This window comes from Nicotiana tomentosiformis, chromosome 6 (assembly GCF_000390325.3).
Source record: "Nicotiana tomentosiformis chromosome 6, ASM39032v3, whole genome shotgun sequence".
Lineage (NCBI taxonomy): Eukaryota > Viridiplantae > Streptophyta > Magnoliopsida > Solanales > Solanaceae > Nicotiana > Nicotiana tomentosiformis.
The window spans coordinates 54,798,645-54,808,108 of NC_090817.1; positions in this window are offsets into that span (position 1 = coordinate 54,798,645).

Below are 9,464 nucleotides of genomic sequence, written 5' to 3' on the forward strand. Positions count from 1 at the left end.
CCTTGCTCCCAAAACTACTTTTAACTGAGTAACTTTTGTTGACCCTTGAAACATTGTTCAGTCCTTCAAGCCTTTTGATCGTCAGAAAAAATCACAGATGGCTTTATGCCTTTGCACATACGGTTTATGCCCAGCAATCTATGTTTTATATAACGGGGAAACTGTAACCAATTTTGCGGCCTTTTCTTTGCTTTGCTTTGACAAAATTAGACTGAAAGGGACTCAAAAAATTAATGCGAAAGAAAATCAGAAGGTGAACTAATAGGTATTACAACTTATTCAAGAAGTGTCCCTTTCAGAGAAAAAAATAAGAAAGGACCTATCTGGAGGAAATATGCTGACTTCAATGAACATGACATGCACTTTGGACTAGATGCCCGATCCAATTGAACCATCTAAGTCTCGAAATCTATTGTAAACTTAACTTCGAAACTAAGTTCTTTGTCTTAACCATGCTTGTGTCGGGGTGTACAAAGCCTCAAATCGATCAATGATGCTCTTTGTGGGTTTTCACCAATTGACCTCTCTCATTTGCCTTTCTCTCAACTCACCATTGCCTTATAGTGCCCGTGAAGGTTTTCACCAATAAGACTCTCTCATTTATTTTTCTCTTTTCAATGGCTGAGGCATTACCCGTAGTATACTGACTTAGCATTCTCGAAAGTTGATCAGAAGGTCTTAGCAGGGAAAGGTAAAAAGAACTATTCAACTGAATTACAACTTTTGGAACCATTTTGATGGAACAACCATCGAAAATAAAATAAAATCATGCCCCAGTTTCTTTGAATACTGGGGAAATGTGGATTTTTATTTTGGTGTGGCCGAACCCCAGAGTGAGGCTGCCTACGTATCCTTTCGGAATCAGGTGGGACGTAGTTCAATTAACATGAACTTGTTTTGATGATGATTTGTTTTTTTTTTGCTTCTTTTTTTTTTTCATTTTTCATTTTTCATTTTTTTTATCATTCATTTTTATTTATTTTTTGATTAAGTACATCGGTTCCAAAAGAGGGGAAAACAAATAAGTATAAACAAGGCTTCAAAGGGCTAACTAGGGTTGACCAGTGTTTGGGTAGCGAGAATGATAGCCTTTCGTCATCCCAATCTAAGAATGCTAAGTATAAAAATGCCCTAACAGAGGCATGTTAGACATAGTATCTCTTGACCGCATCTGCATTGACAGATATATCAGTCACCTTTCCTTTTATATCTGCCAAGTGTAGAGTTCTTTTTGACAATACTTTCTTGATAAGGTAAGGACCTTGCCAATTTGGGGAGAACTTTCCTTTTGCTTCTTCCTGGTTCGGAAAGATACATTTCAAAACAAGTTGTCCTACCTCGAATTGTCTTGGGCGCACTTTCGTATTATAAGCGCGTCAATTCTTTGTTGGTATAACTGACCAAAATAAACTGTCGCCAAACGCTTTTCATCAATCAAACTCAACTGTTCCAATAAGGACTAGACCCAGTTAGTATCCTCGATCCCTGCTTCAACAATGATTCGGAGAGAGGGAATCTCAACTTCAGCAGGTATGACCGCTTTAGTGCCATAAACCAATTAGTATGGCGTTGCGCCAAATGATGTACGGACAGTTGTCCGATATTCCAAAAGAGCAACAACTTGTGTTCTCGTGCCATTGTCTAGACCCTTGGATCATCTTCCTAAGAATCTTCTTGATGTTCTTATTCGCAGCTTTAACAGCTCCATTAGCTTTGGGCCGGTAAGGAGTAGAATTGCGATGCTCAATTTTAAATTGTTCACATACCTTCTTCATCATATGACTATTCAAATTAGCAGCATTATCCGTGATAATGATTTTTGGAATACCGAAATAACAGATGATGTTAGAGTGAACAAAGTCTACTACTGTTTTCTTGGTAAGTTCTTTCAATGTAATAGCTTCCACCATTTGGTGAAGTAATCAATTGCAACCAAGATGAAACTGTGACCATTTGAAGTTTTGGCTCGATTGGGCCAATGACGTCCATTTCCCAAGAAACAAAAAGCCAAGGAGCCGACATAGGATACAACTCTGAAGGAGGCGAGTGAATCAAATCACTATGAACCTGACACTGGTGGCACTTGCGAACAAAACGAAAGCAATCTCGTTCCATAATAAGCCAATAATATCCTGCCCGAAGGATTTTCTTTGCTAGAACATATCCATTCAAGTGCGGACCACAAACTCCCGAATGCACCTCATTCATAATCATTTCAGCTTCTTTGGCATCCACACATCTCAACAAATTCAAATCCGGAGTTCTTTTGTATAGGATTTCCCCACTTAAAAAGAAACCATTAAAGAGTCGCCTAATAGTTCTCTTTTGATCCCTATTAGCATGTTTCGGATATTCTCTTGTTTTCAGAAACTGTCTAATATCATGGTACCATGGTTCACCACCTGGTTCTACTTCAATTGTATTGCAATAACCATGCTGATCCCGAATTTGAATTTCTAATGGGTCAATATGAGTATTACCAGGATATGGAAACATTGAGGCCAGGGTGGCCAAGGCACCAGCTAATTCATTGTGAAATCTAGGAATGTACCTGAACTCGATAGACTTGAACCTTTTGGTAAGATCCTCCACACATTGTCTATATGGAATGAGCTTGATGTCTCGAGTCTCCCAATCACCTTGAGCCTACCGAATAAGCAAATTTGAATCTCCCATCACCAAAAGTTCATGCACATTCAGGTTTATTGCCATGTTCAGACCCATGATGCAAGCTTCATATTCTGCCGTGTTGTTTGTACGGAAGAAACGAAGTTGCGCCGTGGCAGGGTAATGTTGCCCAGTAGGTGATACAAGAATTGGGGGCCCAATCCCTACGCCTTTGATGTTGACAGCCCCATCAAAGTATAGTTTCTAAATTTGACTGTCATCTTGGACTACTTCAAATAAAGTAACCTCTTCATCTAGGAAATATGTGTTCAAAGATTCAACCTCATTTTCTGCCAGATGATCAGCCAAAGCTTGTGCCTTCATGGCAGTGCGAGTGACATAAACAATATCAAACTCTGCGAGCAAGATTTGCCACTTTGCCAATCTACCAGTTGGCATCGGCTTCTGAAAGATGTACTTCAGGGGATCCATTTGGGATATAAGGTAAGTTTTATAGGCCAAAAGATAATGCCTAAGCTTCTGGGCAACCCAGGTTAAGGCGCAACATGTCCTTTCCAAAAGAGTGTATTTGGCCTCATAAATGGTGAACTTTTTGCTCAAATAATATATTGCTTGTTTCTTTTTGCCTGTGGCATCATGTTGACCCAGAACACAACCAAAGGAACTATCCATTACTGACAGATATACAAACAGAGGCCTACCAGGTTCCAGCGCGACCAAAACAGGGGGATTTGACAAATATTACTTGATCTTATCAAAAGCTTCTTAGCACTCATTTGTCCACTTGATAGCGGCATTCTTTTTCAACAACTTGAAAATGGGCTCACATGTGGTTGTAAGTTGCACGATGAACCTGCTGATATAGTTCAACCTCCCAAGTAAACTCATGACTTCTGTTTTGTTCTTCGGTGGAGGCAGCTATTGAGTGGTCTTTATCTTGGAGGGATCTAACTCGATGCCTCTTCGACTAACTATAAAACCCAAAACTTCCCAGAAGGAACTCCAAATGTACATTTGGCTGGATTGAGTTTGAGATTGTACCTTCATAGTCTTTCAAAGAACCTTTTCAAGTCTTGCACATGATCAGCTTGTGTTCTAGACTTAATGATCACATCATCAACATACACTTCAATCTCTTTGTGCATTATGTCGTGGAATATGGTAGTCATGGCTCTCATGTAAGTTTCCCCTGCATTCTTCAAACCAAATGGCATGACCCTATAACAATAAGTTTCCCATGGAGTGGTGAAGGCGATCTTTTCTGCATCTTCTTCATCCATAAGAATTTGGTGATACCCAGCATAACAATCCACAAAAGATTGGATCTCATGTTTAGAACAATTGTCAACAAGGATATGAATGTTGGGTAAGGGAAAGTTGTCCTTTAGACTTGCTTTGTTTAAATCTCTATAGTCAACACAGACTCTGATTTTCCCATCCTTCTTTGGCACTGGCACAACATTTGCTAACCATGTGGTATATCGGACGACTCTGGTCACATTTGCATTTAGTTTTTTCGTGATTTCCTCTTTAATCTTATCACTCATGCATGTCTTAAACTTCCTTTGTTTTTGTTGGATTGGTGGAAAATTAGGGTATGTGGGAAGCTTATGAACCACTAAATCGGCACTCCTTAAAAGCCTTATCTTCATCATACGTAACTTCTTGATTCATTATTTCGAGATTAGACAGCTTTTTAAGATATGGGCATGAATTTCACATGCATGTCATGTTTTTAAAGCCAACGTTAACGAAACTGAAAATGATAAGAAATTAACAAAAATTAGGGAAAGGAAAAGATAGAATTTTACTCTGAAACCGGAACTTCATTTCATTGAATTTGAAAGGATAGAAGGGTTAACATCAAAGCAAAGCAATTAAACTAAAATATATGGATTACAACCCTTAAAATAATCCAAATACAGAAAAAGCAACAAAACAGACAACTAAGACTCCTTCCTGATGGGAAGAGAAGTTCCTTCCCAGTTGTTGAGCGAGATATCTGGACCAATCAACTGAACACTTGCACGGCTAGAGCCCTCACCAACTTGAACCATATTGATCTCATAGAACATCTCCTTTAGACCCTGGAAAACTTCATCAATGTCATCCTGAGTAGAGGGATCTCGGACTTCTTCAAATTGTGGCTTGACAAAAGAGTAGGCAATGTGAGGGATTGGTTTGGTCAAATTCCAACCATTCTTGTTGAGGGCCTTGGCTCTGTCCATGTCAACTGATGTTGGTTTAAAACCCAAGCCAAAGGTATCTTTCTTCAAAAAGGAGCAATATGGTTCACAATTCCCTGCATAGAGGATCCTAATCCTTTTCCTGGTTCATAGTTGTTCCTCAACATCAGCGCAGCTACCATCATGGATGTGGATGAAAGACAGGGATGCAGAATTGGTTTTCCTTCTTCCACTTGGTCAACCTCAATCACCTCAAAAGCTTGATATATGATGGATTCACACCCTTCTTGGCCTTGATACATAGAAGGGATGGGTCTTTATAGACGGATGAGTTGTCCTCCCCATGAACAATAATTTCTTGCCTGTCATACTCGAATTTGACCATTTGATGTAGGGTGGATGGTACAGCTCTGCCCTTATGGATCCACGGCCTTCATAGAAGAAAATTATAGGAAGTTTTCATATCCAACACTTGAAAGACAATGTTGAAATCAATCGGGCCGATTGTCATGGTGAGTTCGATTTCCCCAATAGTGTCTCTTTTTGAACCATCAAAAGCTCTGATGCTGACATGACTAGTTCGAATTCTGTTAGTGTCAATGTTCAGCTGTTGTACAGTAGAAAGATGGCATACATCTACACTTGAGCCTCCATCAATCATGACTGATTTTAAGTAATGACCTTCACATTTGACCATAAGATGCAAAGCTCTATTGTGCCCAGCTCCTTCCTCAGGCAAATCATCATCGCTGAAAGTAATTCTATTTACTTCAAAGAATCTTTCAGCCATTCTTTCTAGCTGATTCACCGTTGTCTTTTCTGAGACATATGCCTCGTTCAGAGTTTTGACCAACACACGGCGATGCTCTTCCGAGAGCAAAAGCAGAGATAACAAAGATATCTGAGCTGTGGTTTTCCTTAGTTGGTCAATAATTGAGTAATCTTGCATTTTCATCTTCTTAAGGAATTCCTCCGCTTCTTTTTTTTTTGCAACGGGTTCTTTCACTAGCAAGTGACTTTCCCTAGCTTGCTTAGCTTTTCTCAATTCCTCTGGTGAGTAGCACCATCCAGTCCGGTCAAGCCCCCAATTTCATCTGTTTCTTCAACTATCTTTTTTCCTCTGTATGTCATGACAGTCTTGTTATAATTCAAGGGAATAGTTTTCGTGTTTGTCACTGGGAGTTTTGCAACAGGTCGGATCATGACAGGCTCTATTTTTTTCTCAAACCATTATTTGGAACGATCTTTTGAATGCTCCCAGGGATGTAAAGTTCAGGCCCACCCAATTGAACCTCAACTCTTTTTGTGCTTCCAAGGACAAAGAGAATTGATCTTCCAAAACCTGCCAAGTTCAAGCTAGAACTCGCACCTTTCACAATTAACGGTGCCAATTGCGGTGGGCTTACTATCACTTTTGGTTCTTTCCTTATGGTTCCAACAACCATCTCTGTCTTGCCAGACTACTTATAATCCCGATCATCACAAATCATCCCAATAAAATGTGTATTATTATGAGTTGGGAGTGGATTGTTTGTGATATTAGGAGTATCCTCATTGTTTGTCACCACAATTGCCTTTGCTTCAATCAAATCTTCAATAGCTTTCTTTAACGTCGAACAATTTTCGGTACTATGACCTTGGGTGTTAGAGTGATACTCACATTTTGCATTTGAGTCAAAACCTTTCGAATTTGGATTCACATAATGCGGCATGATAGGTTCAATCAACTGTAACTGCATCAATTTTCGAAATAGGCTTGTATATGATTCTCCAATTGGGGTGAACTCTTTCTTTGGCTCATGTTCTCTCACATATTCCTATCGGGGACGAGGATTGTATGGCGCCTGAAAATTGCCGGATTTGACGGGAGCCTTGTGGAATCGGTGCCCGCCATTGTTAGTGATTTGGAGGCCTAGGACAAGCCTGAGCATTAAACACTATGTATTGTTGTGGGGGAACTGAGTGCCGGGGACCCTGAGGTAGATAGTAATATTGAGGAGAATTGGATTGTCCTTGTTGGAATTGCACATAAGAAGGAGATACTCCTCTTTGAACTCCCTCAAATCCAGATGCCATCATGGATCCATCCTCCTCCTTTTTTCGATTTCCAAAACTGCCTGACTCGCTTTGAGTTGCTTGCGTGGTTGCCTTAAGGGCTGCCTGACTCATAATTTTGCCCGACTTCATGCCATTATCAACTATTTTACCAATCTTAATCGCCTCAGGAAAAGGTTTATCGATGGCGGCCAACATGTAACGGAGGTAATCAGGATCCTGAGCTTGGAGAAAATAGTCAATCATTTCTGCCTCTTTCATTGGTGGTTTGACCCTAGCAGCGTGCTCTCTCCACTTGATTGCATATTCTCTGAAGCTTTTTGTTTGTTTCTTCTTTATGTTGATAAGAGAGGAGCGGTCTAGCACTATATCAATATTGTACTGAAATTGTTGGACAAAATCTTGAGCCATGTCGTTCCAAACATGCCAGTGAGAGATGTCTTAATCTATGAACTAGCCGATCGGGCATGATCGGACTCCGTGCTAACAAAGACGGTGGTATATCGGTGCTAATGATCTCCCAACCAAAATTGTATATGAAGATCGTATTTTGAAAATTATTATGTTTTAATTGGACATTTGGATATTGTTGATTGTGACTTGCTGTTTCTATGTGTTGCCTTTTCTTATATGGGCATTCTATTTTGAAAGAGGACTTTTAGCTATACATACTAGTGCTATTCGACAGTACTAACATCCCTTTTGCCGGGGGCGCTGCATCTTTAATGGATGCAGGTGGTTCTATAGCAGGCGGCATTGATCAGTGATAGCAGTACACTCTTTTCAGCTGATTTGGTGAGCCCCACTTTATTTCGGGGTCATGTATCTTTTGTTCCTTAGGTACTGTGTTTTGAGGTATGGCCGGGGCCTTGTTGCCGGCATTTTCATATTACTCTTCTATTGTACTTAGAGGCTCTGTAGACAGGTTGTGGGTTGTGTTTGATGTTGGGAATTGAACTAGAAATGTGGGTATTTGGAAATCATGTTTTTTCATTAATTCTATAAACTCGTAATATTTTGGAAATTATGAATGAAGCTGCTAATGAGAATGAAAAGGAACTTGTTAATAAAAAAATTTCAGTGTTTCATTAAAGGAGTACATCTCCTCTTTATTCATGGATGATTTTGGGTAGAAGGAAATCTAACAGGTTTGCTCGGCCGGGTTCTCTCGGTTGAGCGCCGGTCGCGCTCCCCGAGTTTGGGGCATGACAATAATCATTTCGCGGGCCGCACAATTCGTCACAGATTCAACATGAAGATTTCCGGAGTGAGATTTCGCGGCGTGTTATGCGACTGCATAACCGTTCTGTGGGTCGAATAACGGCCACAGACGTGACAAGGCCTACTCAGTTTTGGGACCATTTTTGCGGTCCCCTTTGCGAACTGCATATTTATTTTGCGGTCCGGTCTGCGATCACAAACTCGATTTCGTAGGCTTAAGTTTGGAAAAATTTTACCCGACCCCTTTTTTATAAAATGACCTTGGGGGTCATTTGGGATGGTTTAAACGTCTATTTGAGATAGAGGGGAGTATCTTAGAGAGAGAGAGAGAGAGAGAGAGAGAGAGAGAGAGAGAGAGAGAGAGAGAGAGAGAGAGAGAGAGAAGGACGCCCCAACCCCTTTGCTCATCAATTCTTGCCCCAATCTTGAAGATTCAAGGGAATCACTCACTAGGCCATCAACTATCCGGGTAAGACCTTGTTCTAAAACCTTCATGCAATTGTTATGAGTTAAAGTAAGTTCTTGAGTTGGAGATAGGCCATGCATGTGCCAATAGGGGGTAGTATGTGGGGTTGTTGAACTATTCCCGGTAGATCCTTGTTGAAATTGGTTGAGGGAGGAAGGGATTACTGTTGTAGAAGCCTTGTGTTCGATTTTGCATGATAGGTGTTTGACAAAATTCCCAAGAGACTTATTGTAACACCCCAGAAAATTTCGAAGTACTTGAGCGCTAGTAAGAAAGTTGATGTACGCTAATTATATTATTTTGTATGTAGACAAAGACTATTATATGAATGATATCAATTGATCATGATAATATATGTATGAAGTGTATTAATAATGGTTTATGGTCTAAGAAGAGCCCCAAGGCTAAGGCAAGTTGAAAATTTCATGATTGAATAAAGTTTCAAGTGAGTTCGCATAAGACCTAACTTCAAATGATCATAACTATCTGGATATGAAGAATTATATGATGTATTACCTATAAAATTAAAGCTCTATGAGTCTAGTTTCCAACGCTTCAAACTGCTCATCATTTGGATATTCCTACAAGAATTTATGACCAAATTACCAAAGGCTAATAGAATGCGATTGTGTGAACAATTATGAGACCATTATGCGATCGCAAAATGGTTATGCGACCGCAAACTGGTCCAGAACTGCCCAATTCTGGGCACCGAATTGTGCGACCATTATGCAACCCGCACACCAATTGTGCGGTCCATTGTGCGACCGCATAGCTGAGTTCGGAGGGTTAATTTTCCTCTTTTCATAACCCGACCCCATTTTGATAAATAGGCTTTGGGGCTTATTTTGGGGTGTTTTTCTGAGGGTTTTAGAGAGAGGTAAGAGTATTTTATAGAGAGAAGGAGG